Source organism: Gorilla gorilla, chromosome 5, assembly GCF_029281585.2.
Source record: "Gorilla gorilla gorilla isolate KB3781 chromosome 5, NHGRI_mGorGor1-v2.1_pri, whole genome shotgun sequence".
NCBI classification, from domain to species: Eukaryota; Metazoa; Chordata; class Mammalia; order Primates; family Hominidae; genus Gorilla; species Gorilla gorilla.
This window is the reverse complement of record NC_073229.2, coordinates 59,671,723-59,687,127: the sequence shown is the minus strand read 5'-3', so window position 1 is coordinate 59,687,127 and position 15,405 is coordinate 59,671,723. Positions and strand designations below refer to the sequence as shown.

Here is a 15,405-nt window from a genome sequence, read left to right as displayed (position 1 = left end):
CCAGCCTGGGCAACACGGCGAAACCCTGCCTCTACTAAAATACAAAAAATTAGCTGGGCGTTAGTGGCGTGTGCCTGTGGTCCCAGCTACTCAGGAGGCTGAGGCAGGAGAATTGCTTGAACCTGGGAGGCAGAGGTTGCAGTGAGCTGAGATCACGCCACTCCACTCAAGCCTGGGTAACAGAGTGAGACTCCATCTCCAAAAATAAAAATAAAGGCTTGAGTTTTGTCATAACCGACAATGCTATCAGGCTCTACTTTATTTTTAAGAACATGTCTGCCAAATATCCAGTGAACAACTAGTCTGTTAGCTGTTCTTTCAAATAAAAATGGTGTTCCATGAAGCTATTAATTCAGCTCCAAACTCAAATTGCAAGAGTGCTTTTCCTCAAGACAAATGTTGTACTTAAAAGTGCTTGATGCATACATACATGCATTTAATCACATAAACGTGTACTTAAATAAAACAATTTTTATTGTCTTCATCAAAGATCTCTTAAATGAAACAGGTGGTTTTTTTTTTTTTTTTTTTTTTTTTTTTTTTTTTTGAGACAGTGTCACACTCTGTTGCCTAGGCTGGACTGCAGTGGTGCGATCTCGGCTCACTGAAACCTCTGCCTCCCAGGTTCAAGTGATTCTCCTGTCTCAGCCTCCCGAGTAGCTGGGATTACAGGTGCGTGCCACCACGCCCAGCTAATTTCTGTATTTTTAGTAGAGAGGGGGGTTTCACCATGTTGGCCAGGCTGGTCTCGAATTCCTGACCTCAAGTGATCCACCTGCCTTGGCCTCCCAAAGTGTTGGGATTACAGGTGTGAGCCACTGCACCCATCCGGCCTGAAACAGGTGTTTTTTTTACTGTAGCAGTGAAGAATACCTTGACCTCTAGCACAACTTGGTGCAGTAGCCTTGATTTGTGCTAAGGCAGCAGTTTTACCCATTGCTACTTTTGTATCATTGTGCAAATGTCATCACAGTGACAATGCAGATAATGTCTCAGTATTATTAGGAAAATTGTTTTGATCTCAGGCACCCCACTATCCCCCCAGCCCAAAGGGTCTCAGAGATCCCTAGGCCTTTCCAGGTGACACTTTTTTTTTTTTTTTTTTGAGATGGAGTCTCACTCCGTTGCCAGGCTGGAGTGCTGTGGCACGATCTCAGCTCACTGCAACCTCCAACTCCCTGGTTCAAGCAATTCTCCTGCCTCAGCCTCCTGAGTAGCTGGGATTACAGGCACACGCCACCAAGTCCGGATAATTTTTGTATTTTTAGTAGAGACGGAGTTTCACCGTGTAGGCCAGGCTTGTCTTGATCTCCTGACCTCATGATCCACCTGCGTTGGGCTCCCAAAGTGCTGGGATTACAGGCGTGAGCCACCGTGCCGGGCCTCCAGGCCACACTTTTGAGAACACTAATCTAATACATGCTCACACCACTGAGAAACTTTTCCTCCTGTATTGCTATTCTGGGAGCATCCCTTCCATTGGAAGTTTTAAGTGGCTCCCAAATTCTTCACTCAGCAAAAGCACCTTGTTATGGAACTAACATTGAATAAGTAACAATCTTTCTTCTCCAAGAATTTTCTTGGGGATTGCTGAGTAAGGGAATAAGACAGATAATTAGAGTTATAATGTTAAGAATTCCTTAAAAAGAATTATGTTAACTGTGATGGACGACAAAGGGAGAGCTAAATTCTGAATCTAACTCTGAGGTCTTGAACCTCATGATAAATCCCGACAAAACCAAATTGAAACACTCCACTTCCTCTCCTCCTATCAAACCTCTTTTAAAAGCGCAAATTGTTAATAAATTGCCTACACAGCGCTTGGTCCAGGCATTGTAGTTTCCCCCTTCCTATTGTGTGTGGTGTTCTTTTTTTTTTGTGCTTACCTAGTTCTCCTGTTTACAGGTGTGTAACTTGAGCCACTACTATAGCTAATGTCTGTTTCTTTTACTTGTCCTTATATTTAAATGTAAGTCTTTATCTGCCTTAGCTATGTGTTGGGTGTTGAAATTGTTGATCTTATTTTGGGAGACTCCCATCCCCTCCCCCCACTACCACCCCGCAAGTGGTTTCAAGACAGTGCACCTAGGAGACTGCTTAACCTAAGCCTTTTGTAGCTTAGGTGCTGTTCTGTTTCCCAATGGACCACTACCAACTCAGTCTGGTTTATTTCCCAAGCCTTACAGTCTGCTGAACTTTTTCAGTTCCGGCAGCGATCCTCTAACTTGTGGGGGATTTCCATAAAACAGCTGAATCTCTCTTGGGTCATCAGTGGCAAAAGCCAGACACGTGCTCGCCCGCCTGGGAGCCAATAGTAACTTTTGCAAACGCTGCCTCCGGAACCCCCACGGTTTGAGGGCTGCTGCTTTAGGAACAACACAGAAATAACGTCTTTTAACAGAATAAAACAAAACATACGGACGGGATAGTGAGAAAGCCTTTGTCCTTCGCAGTGGGGAGAGGTGTTAAAGGTGAACCGAAAAGAGTATGGGAAACTCATGTAAAATACCTTTACAGTTCCCCGGGAAGAAGGGGGCGGAGATGGGCTCGGGAGCGTCTCTGGCCCTTTAAGGAGGAGGGACAGACATAAGAGTCTGTACCTTTAAGAGTCTCTTTGTCTGGAAACCTTCTTATTTACCCTCCTGTGCTTCAACCAAACTTCGACCAGCTATTCACAACGTCCCCCTACGCCGCCGCCCCTTACGCCAGGCTCAAAGCGGCCGCGCGTTTGTGGCTGACCCTAAACTTTGCGCCTGCGGCGCGAACCCTCGGAACGGGTGCCGGTGCCGGGGTCGCGGCCCAGCGCTGCGCCGTTGGCGCAATGCAGGGCCTGAGGGGCGGGGCTCCAGCGGGCGGGCCAATAGACGGGCAGGGGGCGGGGCCGTGTTCGGTTGTCTCGCGCCCTGGTGACAGCTCGCGCGTGCTGATGATGGCGGTAAATAGAGGGGGCCGGGGGAGGGGACGGAGGAGGTGGGGAGGCAGCAAAGTGGGTAGCTCCAGGGGGTAGGGGGAACGGGGGCCGGGGAGGCCGCGACGGCCAGGGAGCCCATTCTAAGACTCGGAGGCGGGGATAGGAGTCTCCGGCTCACTAGCCCTCCCCTTTAAAGAAGCAAAATCCTCACACACCGGGTGAGGGGCGACAAAGGCAGCGCGCGCCTCGCGGGCTGGAGGAGCGGCGGCAGGGGGCGGGACCGCGGCGCCGGCGGGCTGGGGGCGCCCGGGGCGGGGGCGGCGGGAGGCGAGAGCCGGGAGTCGGGGCGCGCGGGCGCCTTATTTTGGCGGGGTGGGCGACGGCTGGGTTGGAGCAAAAGCGTTGAAGGGAGAGGGAAAGGAAGGCTTGGAGGCGATGAGGGGAACCGGGTTGAGAATGAGATGAGGAGGATTAAGGGGAGAAAGGGTTAGAAGCCAGGGAGAGGAGGAGTGAGAAAAAGCCAGCCAAGGAGATAGGAAGGAGGCAAAAGCCAGGGTGGGCGTTAAGGAAGCCGGGCAGGGAATGAGGTTAGGGCTGGGGAAAGGGATCCTGGGGGTTAGGTGTAAGAGCAGGGGTTTGAAGGGGAAATCTTCGTAGCGGGTGGTGTTGGGGTGAGGGGTACCGGGGTAAGTGTTGGAAGTGGAAGACAAGGAGAGGCAGAGCTGGGGTAATAGTTGGGAGTAGGAAAGAGAGAGTGATTAAGAGCCAGACGTGACGAGGGTGTGAACTAGTGCGGAGCGAGATGAGCTGAAGGACTGGGACCAACGGTGTGGTGGGAACTGCTGGCGAGGTTCTGAGAAAGGAATGGGTTAGTGGGTGGGCGATGGATGTAAATTCTGTAAAGTGAGGGAGGGCAAATGAGACCTGGACTTGAACCAGGTGGAGTCAGGAATAAGAGTGTGGTGGAAGGGCGAAAGGAAACAGATAAGAGATGGGTGTCTGTAGGACGATTCTGGGACCAGAAGAGCTGAAAGGAGACTAGAGTTAGGGTATAAGAAGTGATGGCCATCTGGGACAAGGATAACTGGGTAATTACGTTAATTGAAGAGGTTCAGCAAGATCCAAGGTGAAAACAGTGAGGTAAAGAGACAGGGCTAAAAGCAAATGGTGAGAAGAGCAGGAAGAGATGGGCCCCAGAATTTAAAGGATGAGATGGGGAGTAAGGGAAGAGAGGGGGCTAAGAGAAGCTGGGGGAGTCCTGATGGATGTAGAACTGGGGTAGACTGCAGGGGGGTGGGAATCGAACGTGCGTGTTATGGGGAGTTGCTCCAGAAGGTCTGCAAGGGTCAGGGTAGAAATGCTGTAGTGAAAGATCAAGTGTAAGAGAGCCTTTGGTGCAGAAGAGGAGGAACCATGGTGAGTGAAAGGGGACCTAGAGACAGGGGTAAAGACTAAAAAGTAAGGGCAGAGGTGGGGGGTGCAGGAAAGGAATTCTTTGTTGAGGAGAGAACTGTGTGTTGAAACTGTGAATCCTTTTGTCCCTAAAAGTAGGAAATTCCAGAAACCTCTTTCTCTCAAGAAATCTTGAATCTGCTTCCACCCTTCATTGCTTTTGATTTGACTTTCCTGTCCACTTTGAAGAAATGAGACTCATTTTGATTTGATTTTTTTCTTGTATGGATGATAAAGCATAAACTCTGGGTGTTGAAAACCTCTGCATTTCACTAGTGTTGTGATAATTCGGGGAAAGGGTGTGCTTATTTAGGGTGTACTCGTGTGATGTGATAGTTTTGGTGTTGTAGGAGTGTTGCACCTGACAAGTGCTGGGCTGTGTTTTATGGACAGCATTTTCATTTTCAATGGAGAACGCACTGTTGTTGGGATAGAGAAAGATGAGAATCTGTTTCTTTTGATTAATCAACCAGGTTTCTGCTTATTGTTTTCAGTTGCTGGAGAATGTTAAGAAATCATTTCAGAGAAAGGCAGATAACCAACCAAGGAAGTTTACTGGGGGAGAGATTAAATCAGAGCTGAGGGCTTTGAGTTCCTGATCTGCCTTTAGCTTTGTGCGGGACGTTTCATGCTGTAGTTGGTAACTCACCCATTTAAGAAAATGGCATAAAGAAAGGGAGAATTGTAGAGTAGTGGAGGATTTTAGAGTAGCAGACTTATTTTTTAGGGCAAATAAATTTATGAGTAATTTTGATGGAAAAACATCTCTATAAGATAATACTGCAGCAAGCTTGGTCTTTGGACAGCTCCACTGCCTTTCATGTTTTATGGTTGTGAATAAAGAAGGCCAGATTAATACTAATTTTCTAGAAGCTTTTGATTTTTAAGACACCTTTAGAAATGAAAAGGAAGATAAGAAATTTGGGGCAAAATTTGGTTATTCTTACTTAGAATCTTGTTTTAATGATTTTATTCAGAAGCTTTTACATTTAGCTAAGAATATGAATGAATATTTGTTTTGCATTTGATGGTGCCAAAGGATAGCATATGATTTACTTAGGGAAAAATTCAAACAATTGTTGAGAATCTTGTTTGGGGTTATTTCATTGTGTACACTCAGATGCACAAAGATACTTTTTTTTTCAAAGTTGGGTAAATTTTGGATTGACACTTTTGCTGGTGTTTGTATAAATAACAAAGATTAGGTTTATGACTTTTGTAACAGTTTAACAAAGATTAGATTTTGATTTGTGGATTTGAGCAACAATGGTTATTAATGTATATGAATAATTTAGAAAACTCTTTCTGCATTCAGCTACTGTGTTAGTGGCATAGTATTTAGTTTATGGTTTGTTTCCTGGATTGTATTAAGCAAGTGTTCAAGGTGACTAGATGTATTTAGCAATTTAACAGAGGATCTTGGTAAAATTTACTATTTTTGCCACTACATTTTAAAAGGATTAGTTTGATAATGTTGACTTTCAAGATGAAGAATAACTTTGATATGAGGCACTTGTTTCAGTGAGATGTGTGTGCATATTCTTTTTATAGATGTGTTTGGGCTGGCGTTAGTAGGACGTACTCTGTATGGTATTGCCATGTTTATAATGTAATTGTAATTGTTTAATGCTCAATATCTTTATATAAGTGATTATAGACTTATTTGATATTGGTAAAGAAGAAAATATAAACTGTAAGATCAGCCAAGGGAAAGAGTGAGTCCTGCCTTTTGTTTCTGTATGCAACGGCCTTAGTGCGCTAAACCACTGAGTCTCATTGTCAATGGTTATTTCTCAGTCGCTATTTCTAAAACTGAAAATGGATTTTTAAAAATTGAGATAATACTGTTTATCAATAAGGACTCCAATGATAAATTTAAGCTTTATTTTCATTTGTTCATCAAGTACAGTTCTACCCAATTTAACTTTATTTTGGTTATAATCTTATTTGCTAAGCAAAAGCTTTTAAGTTTATATTTTTAGATTTAGTAGGCTGTACATAATTAAATGTTTTCCTGGTTAACCGTAGATTCTTTGGATGGGAAGAGACCTTGAAAGGACCTCTAGTTTATCCTGCAACTCCAGTCAATATCCCACTTAAATCATTCCAGGTAGATAAAAATTTATCCTATTTTTTAAAACAAATCTTCAGCAGTAATGTGGTAACCTCTGTAGATAATCTTTGCAAGCATTTAATAATTTCTCTATCAGGAGAGTCTGCCTTCTCTCCAACCAGCACATGCTTAGTGCTATATATGTGTTTGTTTCCTCTTGCCCCATTCTCAATTTTTGAGTAAAAAATATCTGTGTACTTTTGTATTTATAAGACCTTAGTTCTTCATAAACTTAATAATAGTAGCCAACACACATATAATGCTTTTGTGCCAGATACTTCTGTAAGCACTGCAAATTGTAACTTGTTTACTCCTCAGTGGCAATCCTATGAGGTAGGTACTATTACTATTCTCATTTTACAGGTGATGAAATAGAGGGTCCTTGAGATTAAATGATTTGCCCAAGGTTATACTCAGACATTCCTACAACTATTTATTTGGTAATTATCTTATATTATAAATAATACTATGTTTTGTAACCCAGTGATACATTTAATCTTTATTTTAGTTCAAAAGCTAGAATTCTACCAAGTGGTGGGATGGGATTCCAGCCTTTGCATTTTGCCAGCAGAGTCTGTGCTCTGGTTTTGCCTCTGGCTTGCCTGTTGTGAAGTTCTCCCTCACCAAGTTCTTCTTCACATTCAACACTTAACAAGTCTTGTTTGCCAATCTTTAAAAATTATCCCTGTAGTCCTGTTACTAACCTTTTATCCAGTTCCTTTCTAGATGAGGAACCTGGGGTAAACACCGTAACGATTATGTATAATGTAAAGATTACATCAACGTTGTTGCATGCTTCTATTTTTTCATTCCAAAATTGTATTTACAAAACAAACCCAAACCAGTAAAAAATGCCTTATTGCATTGCAGATTACCCATCCACCTTTTTAGCTAGAAAACTGCCCTGGACTTGTTATATACTATGACACGTTTATAGTTGAAAGATTATTGCTGTTTGAAGAAAAATGGATTTTTTCTGATTTCAGATTTCAGTGCAAATATCCATAAGCAAAATCTGTTTATACCCTCACTAATTTTTTAGTATTTTCTCTTTATGTGTGCCTAAGTGATACACCAATTTCCCCATACATTATTATTATGATTATTATGATTATTATTGAGACAGAATCTTGCTCTTTTGCCCAGGCGAATGCAGTGGCGCCATGTCAGCTCACTGCAGCCTGGACCTCTCTGGGACTACAGATGTGTGCCATCACACCTGGCTAATTTTTGTATTTTTTGTAGAGACAAGGTTTCACCATGTTGCCCAGGCTTGTCTCGAACTCCTGGGCTCAAGCAATCTGCCCACCTTAACCTCCCGAAGTGCTGGTATTACAGATGTGAGCCACCGCGCCTGGCCTTCTAATACTTTAATTGGTTAAGTAAATTGATCCACTCGTTTTTTTTTTTTGAGATGGAGTACTGCTCTGTAGCTTAGGCTGGAGTGCAGTGGCACGATCTTGGCTCACTACAACCTCCGCCTCCCAGGTTCAAGCGATTCTCCTGCCTCAGCCTCCCTAGTAGCTGGGATTACAGGCACCCACCACCACACCCAGCCAAGTTTTTGTATTTTTAGTAGAGACGGGATTTCACCTTGTTGGCCAGGCTGGTCTCGAACTCCTGACCTCAAGTGATCTCCAAAGTGTTAGGATTACAGGAGTGAGCCACCGTGCCCAGCTGATCCACTCATTTAAAAAAAATAATTAACGATTACTGAGTGTTTACTAGGTGTCCAGCATTAACTGAGTATGTGAATTGTTTGAAACTTGAGACAGCCCTATGAGAGAACTTCTGTTGTTAATACTCTATTTTTTGGTGACTCTTGATTTTATTGCAATTTTTTAAACATATGGAAAAGTTGCAAAAATGATACAAGAAATTCTGTATACCCTTACTCAGTTTCACCAATTTTTTTCATTTTGCCCCATTTGCTTTATCATTTTCTCTCACTTGAGTATTTTTAAACAAGTCAAATTGAAGAAAATGCATATGAAGACCTTAATTTTAAAGAAGAAAAGGGGAGAATGTTTTGAGTATTTCAAAAAGTTTAGTTTGTGTTTAATTTTAGTCTCAAATACTTGAAGCAAAGGAATCTCAAGATTGGGTTGAGAGTGGATTTTGTGTTTTTATGGTCTTGTCTCCAGTACATGCTGAGATTCTTTCACTTGTGAATGATGGGTTTGTAGGTCTCTCCCATTAGAAAAAACTGTGTCATAGAGTACCCGTCTGTTGGGAACCTCCCTAGCATGTGGCATGGTGTGCTCATGCATGGATGTGTCCTCAGGACATGCTAGCTATGGAGGTATGGGTGATTATTTTGAGAAACAGGAGCCATGGGGCCTTTCAAAATCACAACCAAGAAATAAGTTAGGTGAAATACATATTTTAAAGACTCTTATGTAGCTTCAAGGAGCTGGAAAAGATCAAAGTACAAAATGTATTGCTTTAAGAATATTGGTTGGCTGGGTGCAGTGGCTCATACCTGTAATCCTAGCACATTGGGAGGCTGAGGCAGGTGGATCCCTTGGTGCCAGGAGTTTGAGACCAGCCTGGCCAACATGGTAAAACCCCACCTCTACTAAAAATACAAAAATTAGCCACACGTGGTGGCACGTGCCGGTAATCCCAGCTACTCTGGAGACTGAGGCAGGAAAATTGCTTGAACCTGGGAGACAGAGGTTGCAGTGAGCCGAGATCAAGCCACTGCACTCCAGCCTTGTCAACAGAGCGAGACTCTGTCTCAAAAAAAAAAAAAAAATTGATTGGGATTAATACAAATAAGTTTGCCATATTATGAGGGGGATGAATGGAAATATCTTAATATTATATTACCTTCCCCCCAAATAAACCTAAATTTTGGGAGTCTTTTCTGTTGTTGTGACATAAGGAAATTAAACTGACTCCCTTCCCATCATTTAATCTTCATTAAAATGATGGCCTGTCCATTTGATAAACTCGTGACCTGAAGGAGGTCCTCTCAGTTTAAGTGGAAGGAATATTAACTGTATTCTGACAAATGTAAAATACGGCACTGGTGGCTGGGTGCGGTGGCTCACACCTGTAATCCCAGCACTTTGGGAGGCTGAGGTGGGTGGATCACTTGAGGTCAGGAGTTCGAGATCAGCATGACTAGCATGGAGAAACCCCGTCTCTACTAAAAATACAAAATTAGACAGGTGTGGTGGCGCATGCCTGTAATCCCAGCTACTCGGGAGGCTGAAGCTGGAGAATCTCTTGAATCCGGGAGGCAGAGGTTGCAGTGAGCTGAGATCGTGCTGTTGTACTCCAGCCTGGGCAACAAGAGTGAAACTCTGTCTCAAAACAAAACAAACAAAAAAACGGCACTTGTGGGCTTCTTTTCCTTTTCCCCCCACTCTTTAAGCAATTATCAAAGCTGTGAAATATAGCTCCTTGTTAAAGCTGATTGTAGGCCAGGCACAGTGGCTCACACCTGTTAATCCCAGCACTTTGGGAGGCCGAGGCAGGTGATCACTTGAGGCCAGGAGTTCGAGACCAGGCTAGCCAACATAGTGAAACCCTGTCTCTACTAAAAATACAACAATTAGCTGGGCATGATGGTGCATGCCCGTAATCCCAGCTACTTGGGTGGTTGAGGAACAAGATTTGCTTGAACCTGGGAGGCGGAGGTTGCAGTGAGCTGAGATTGTGCCACTCCATTCCGGCCTGGATGACAGAGTGACACTGCATCTCAAAAAAAAAAAAAAAAAAAAAAGGTGATTGTGATAATTAAAAACACTCCCCTTTCATAAGGATGAAAAAATTACAAATTGTTTGGAAAGCATTCTTTCTAGTCATGTGTTATTGTTTCGGAGACATGGGCTATTTTTAAAGACTATAATACTATCCCTTTTCCATTCACATGTTAATAGAAGTCTGGAAAGTAAGGCATTCTCCTGAAATTTTCAGGGTTTTTTATTATATGTCAAGTTGTAAACAGCATTCTGTGACAGGTATTTTCTCTCTTTGTCTTTTATTGAGCTAATTAGTGATTTACACTCTAGTAGCATCTCTTCCAGCTTTACTGTGTGAAAATGTCTGCTACTCTGTGCCTTCTATGCAGCCAGGGCTGGCAAATGATTGGGGGCAGATGTTGGTTAGCACATCAGAAGGATCAGGGATAAAATTTATTTTTCTTTTGTGTTTTTTAAGATATGTTTTAAAGGCTTTTGTCTATGTCTTTGCCCCACTCCATTATTCCCTACCCTCATTCAAATAGGAATGTTGTGACCTCCGTAACCTAGAGCTACTGTTCTTGATTCAGTTTTGGATTGTTTTCTATCCTGTTCCCCACCCCCACCGAAACGTTGTGTCGTGGGATTTGGGGAGGATTAGCACGGCAGTCTGGCATAGTTTAGAGCCCAGGAAGCTGGTCTTCACCGCTCCCTCCCATCATCAGAATACAGAGCTTTCAGTCATTGCCTTTAGAACCCAGCAGTGCTTCTTTTGCTGGGCAAATTGTGTGAAAGATGGGAGGGCAGCACTGTTGCTAGTGAGTTAGGAGGATACTTTTGTATGATGCTCGTATCTATCCAAAGGAAGGATGGGCTCTACTGTTGTGTTAGCTTTTTCAAAATGCAGCAGAGAATGGCCAAAAGGTAATTTATAGCTTGGCTTTAGCATTTTGTCACATTGGTGTCCTGCTCTTTCCTGCCTCCTGCTCTCTCTTTCAGTCTCTGACATGGGAAAGAAGATGTGTAGGATATGTTATATGCTCACTTGGGTGGACCATGTGGGTGCATTAAAATAGCAAGAACTTTGACTTTGAAATAAAGTCTTTAAGGATCAATTTGTTTTGTAGATATACATTGTAGTTGAAAATGAAAGGAAGAGTAGATAGGGGTTTACTGATTTATCAACTTTTTTTGAGACGGAGTCTCACTGTGTCGCCCAGGCTGGAGTGCAGTGGTGTGATCTCGACTCACTGCAACCTCTGTCTCCCAGGTTCAAGTGATTCTCCTGTCTCAGCCCGTAGAGTAGCCAGGACTACAGGCATGCACCACCACGCCCGACTAATTTTTTGTATTGTTAGGTGGAGATGGGGTTTCGCCATGTTGGCCAGGTTGGTCTCAAACTCCTGACCTCAGGTGATCTGCCTGCCTCGGCCTCCCAAAGTGTTGGGATTACAGGCGTGAGCCACCACGGCTGGCTTTGATTTATCAGTTTTGAGCCCAGACCTTTCTAGAATGCCAGGTAATTTATGGTACTTATTTTTGCAGTTATGGATATTAACTTATCAGGACAATAAGGTCAAAGTCCCTGTTAGAGCTAATTAGATTCTCCTTGACAAAAATTGGAGGTAGCAACAAAGAAAATCAAGTAAGAAAATGTATGAATTGCTCAATTCGGCCGTCATTGCTAATAGCTTTATGATCATAGACATCTAGCCCTTGACAGCGAATCAGCATTTATGAACAGAGGTCATCTCATTTATGTAAGCATTCATAGAGTATGTCGGACTATATTAATGTTATATTTTTATAAACCAGAATGCCAAGAATATCCCTATAGATGGTCATTGCTAACATTTACATCTTTAACTCTCCTTTTTTATGTTCTAATACAACCACCTATATCAATTGGATGCTTATGTCTATACACTGATTGCATGCTTGTATCTAAAAGAGGTCAAAGGTCAGGTTAATAAACATTGCATATAAAAAAGTTAAATATGGTCAACTGATTAGAGGGGTCTTATAAGTAAAGATGAGAAAGCAAATACATCACCGTGGAATTGAATATACTCTTAAAAGAAATATTTTAGAAATGTGTGACATAACTTGAAGAGCTTATAACAATGCATTTCAAGTGAAAGGTAAGTGTGCTTTAATGAAGACATCAGTCTCATCTGTGAGTGGCTTCATTGTCTGCTCCGTGCTGAAAATCCCAAATTGGGCCCAGTGTGTAGTTTACCTTGTTATCCCAGCACATTGGGAGGCCAAGGTGGGAGACTCTCTCTTTTTTTTTTCCTGAGACAGAGTCTCACTCTGTCCCCCAGGCTGGAGTGCAGTAGCATGATCTCGGCTCACTGCAGCATCCACCTCCCGGCTTCAAGCCATTCTGCCTCAGCCTCCTCAGTAGCTGGGACTACAGGTGCGTGCCACCACGTCTGGCTAATTTTTCTATTTTTAGTAGAGACAAGGTTTCGACATGTTGGCCAGGCTGGTCTCGAACTCCTGACCTCAAGTGATCCACTTGAGCGGGAGGATTGCTTGAGCCCAGGAGTTCAAGGTTACAGTGAGGTATGATTGTGTGCTGACACTCAGTAATCTAAATCTGAGATACTGAAGTACTGCAATTTTAGAGCCTTATAGGCAGCTGTTGTCCTACTACAGGTTGCTATTATTTTCCTTTACCAGTATTATCATGTATACTAGTTAACATTTGGAATTTGTGGCCTTTCATTAGGAGACATCTAAAAAGGGGTGAACGGGTAATTTTTTTTGTTTGTTTGAAAATGTTATTCTCTGTGCCTAGGGAATATGGAATAGACATGTCACTCTGCACTGAATGCGTTAATCAGTTTTTGTTAGCAGCATGGCATAATGAGTATATTAACTACAACACCTACGTTGGCAGCCAGCAGTGTGCTTGTGAAATCTTTTAGAAAACAGAAATCTGGTGAGAAGTGTTCCTGAGCAGTTGAAGTATTGTTGGGTGCAGAGGGAGGGCGTTACATAGAACAAATAAAGTAGAAAAAAATTATCCTCCAAAAAGTAGTTGTTTCACCACTGAAAGCCATGAGACTTTAAGACATTTTATCTGTGGATTGACATGTGGCTGTCTAATTTATGTAGGACTTACAGAGTTCTTTTTGTATTTTGATTTTTCATTCAACTTTGTCATTTAAAGAACTTCAAGGTACATTTCCATTTGATGAAAAAAGTTTTGTAAAACATTTATTTTAAGGATGGTTTCTCATTTTTTAGTATATATTATATGCTACTGTAAATTATTTTTCCCTTCCACTTCCAATTAAAACATATCTGACTTAAAAAAATACCTTCAGCAGAAATAAGAAAAGTTTCTATTTAAGCAGAGTTCTTGGCGCTTAAGAGATGTTCAGTAAGTTTTTATGGAATAAATTAATGTATGCATGAATGAAAAATATTATTCTGAATTTGGACTTCCTACTCCCTTAATTTGGGTACAGTATAGCTTTGGTGTACAAGGGCCTTCTGTTCAGCCCTCATTCCCATGTCTATTTTCCTCCCCACCTCACAGGCACACTCTCTAATGTGTTTGATACGTCCTTGATTCTATGTGCATCTTTGTAAAATACTTACTGATTCTTTTGGTGTATGTATTTTTAATTACAAAATTGCTCATTATACCACACTGTTGTAGAATTTGGCTATAGAATTCTCCTTGTAGAAATGCTGTAGATCTTACTCTGGTTTTTACTTTTTTCAGTGAGCACTATGTTTTAAGATCTATGTTATGGGCCGGGCGCGATGGCTCACGCCTGTAATCCCAGCACTTTGGGAGGCCGAGGCGGGCAGATCACGAGGTCAGGAGTTCAAAACCAGCCTGGCCAGCATGGTTAAACCCTGTCTCTACTAAAAATACAAAAAATTAGCTGGGTGTGGTGGTGCGCACCTGTGGTCCCAGCTATTCGGGAGGCTGAGGCAGGAGAATTGCTTGAACCCAGCAGGTGGAGGTTGCAATGAGCCAAGATTGCACCACTGCACTCCAGTCTGAGTGACAGGGTGAGACTCCATCTAAAAAAAAAAAAAAAAAAAAATCTGTTCATGTGGATGTAGATTTAGCTAACTGCTTCTAGCTGCGGCGTAGTATTCTGTGGTGTGTATCCATTCCCATAGTGATGGGCACCTAGGCTACCATAAACAATGATACCAGTAACAGTCTTGCACATGTCCATTATGGACATGTTTGAGAATTCTCAGGGACACAGACCCAGGAGTGGCATTGCGGCATAAGTACTATGAGGCTGTTGAATGGTTGTATAAGCTTATACCCATAAGCATTGTGTTCCTATAACTGCCCCTCCCAACACTTGGTATTGTCCACATTTCTAATTTTGGCCTTTTAGTAATGTCTCATTTTAATTTTAATTAATTAATTAATTTATTTATTTATTTTGAGACGGAGTCTCGCTCTGTCGCTCAGGCTGGAATGCAGTGGCACGATCTTGGCTCACTGCAACCTCTGCCTCCTGGGTTCCAGCTATTCTCCTGCCTCAGCATCCCGTGTAGCTGGGATTACAGGTGTGTACCACCACACCCGGCTAATTTTAGTAGAGATGGGGTTTCACCATGTTGGCCAGGCTGGTTTTGAACTCCTGACCTCAAATGATCCACCTGCCTCGGCCTCCCAAAGTGCTGGGATTACAAGCGTGAGCCACTGTGCTTGGCCTTTTTTTTTTTTTTTTTTTTTTTTTTTTGAGACAGAGTCTCACTCTGTCTCCCAGGCTGGAGTGCAGTGGCACAATCTTGGCTCGCTTCAACCTCCATCTCCTGGGTTCAAGCCATTCTCCTGCCTCAGCCTCCCGAGTAGCTGGGATTACAGGCGTGTGCCACCACACCTAGCTAATTTTTTTGTATTTTTAGTAGAGACGAGGTTTCACCGTGTTAGCCAGGATGGCTTTGATCTCCTGACCTCATGATGTGCCCGCCTCGGCCTCCCAAAGTGCTGGGATTACAGTCGTGAGCCACTGCGCGTGGCTGCCTTGGTGTTCTTTACCGAATGGAAATTCTTGATTTTGATGTAGTCACATCCATCATTTTTTAGCCTACTGTATTTGCCTTATTACTGCTTCTTGGACTTAGATCATCCAGATTGTCTCCCTAAATTTCTTTTAGCTTTATGGCTTTACATTTCCCCTTAAGTTTTTAATGTATATGGAGCAATCTTTGGATGTGGTATAGGTTGGATCCAGCCTTATTATTAT

At 42.7% G+C, this 15,405-nt stretch overlaps 1 protein-coding gene across 2 annotated transcripts in view; it reads left to right on the top strand.

The window, feature by feature from the left end:
* The window catches only part of MED20 (mediator complex subunit 20), a 49,149-nt gene that overhangs the window by 22,563 nt on the left and 11,181 nt on the right, over positions 1 to 15,405 (top strand). The window contains exon 5 of one of the 2 annotated variants that reach the window (XR_010134074.1): positions 6,392 to 6,470. The exons of the other annotated variant lie outside the window; for it this stretch is intronic. The gene's annotated coding sequence lies outside the window, so the exon portion shown is untranslated. Of the gene's footprint in view, positions 1 to 6,391; positions 6,471 to 15,405 lie in introns of those variants that run through there. 2 annotated transcript variants of the gene reach the window in all.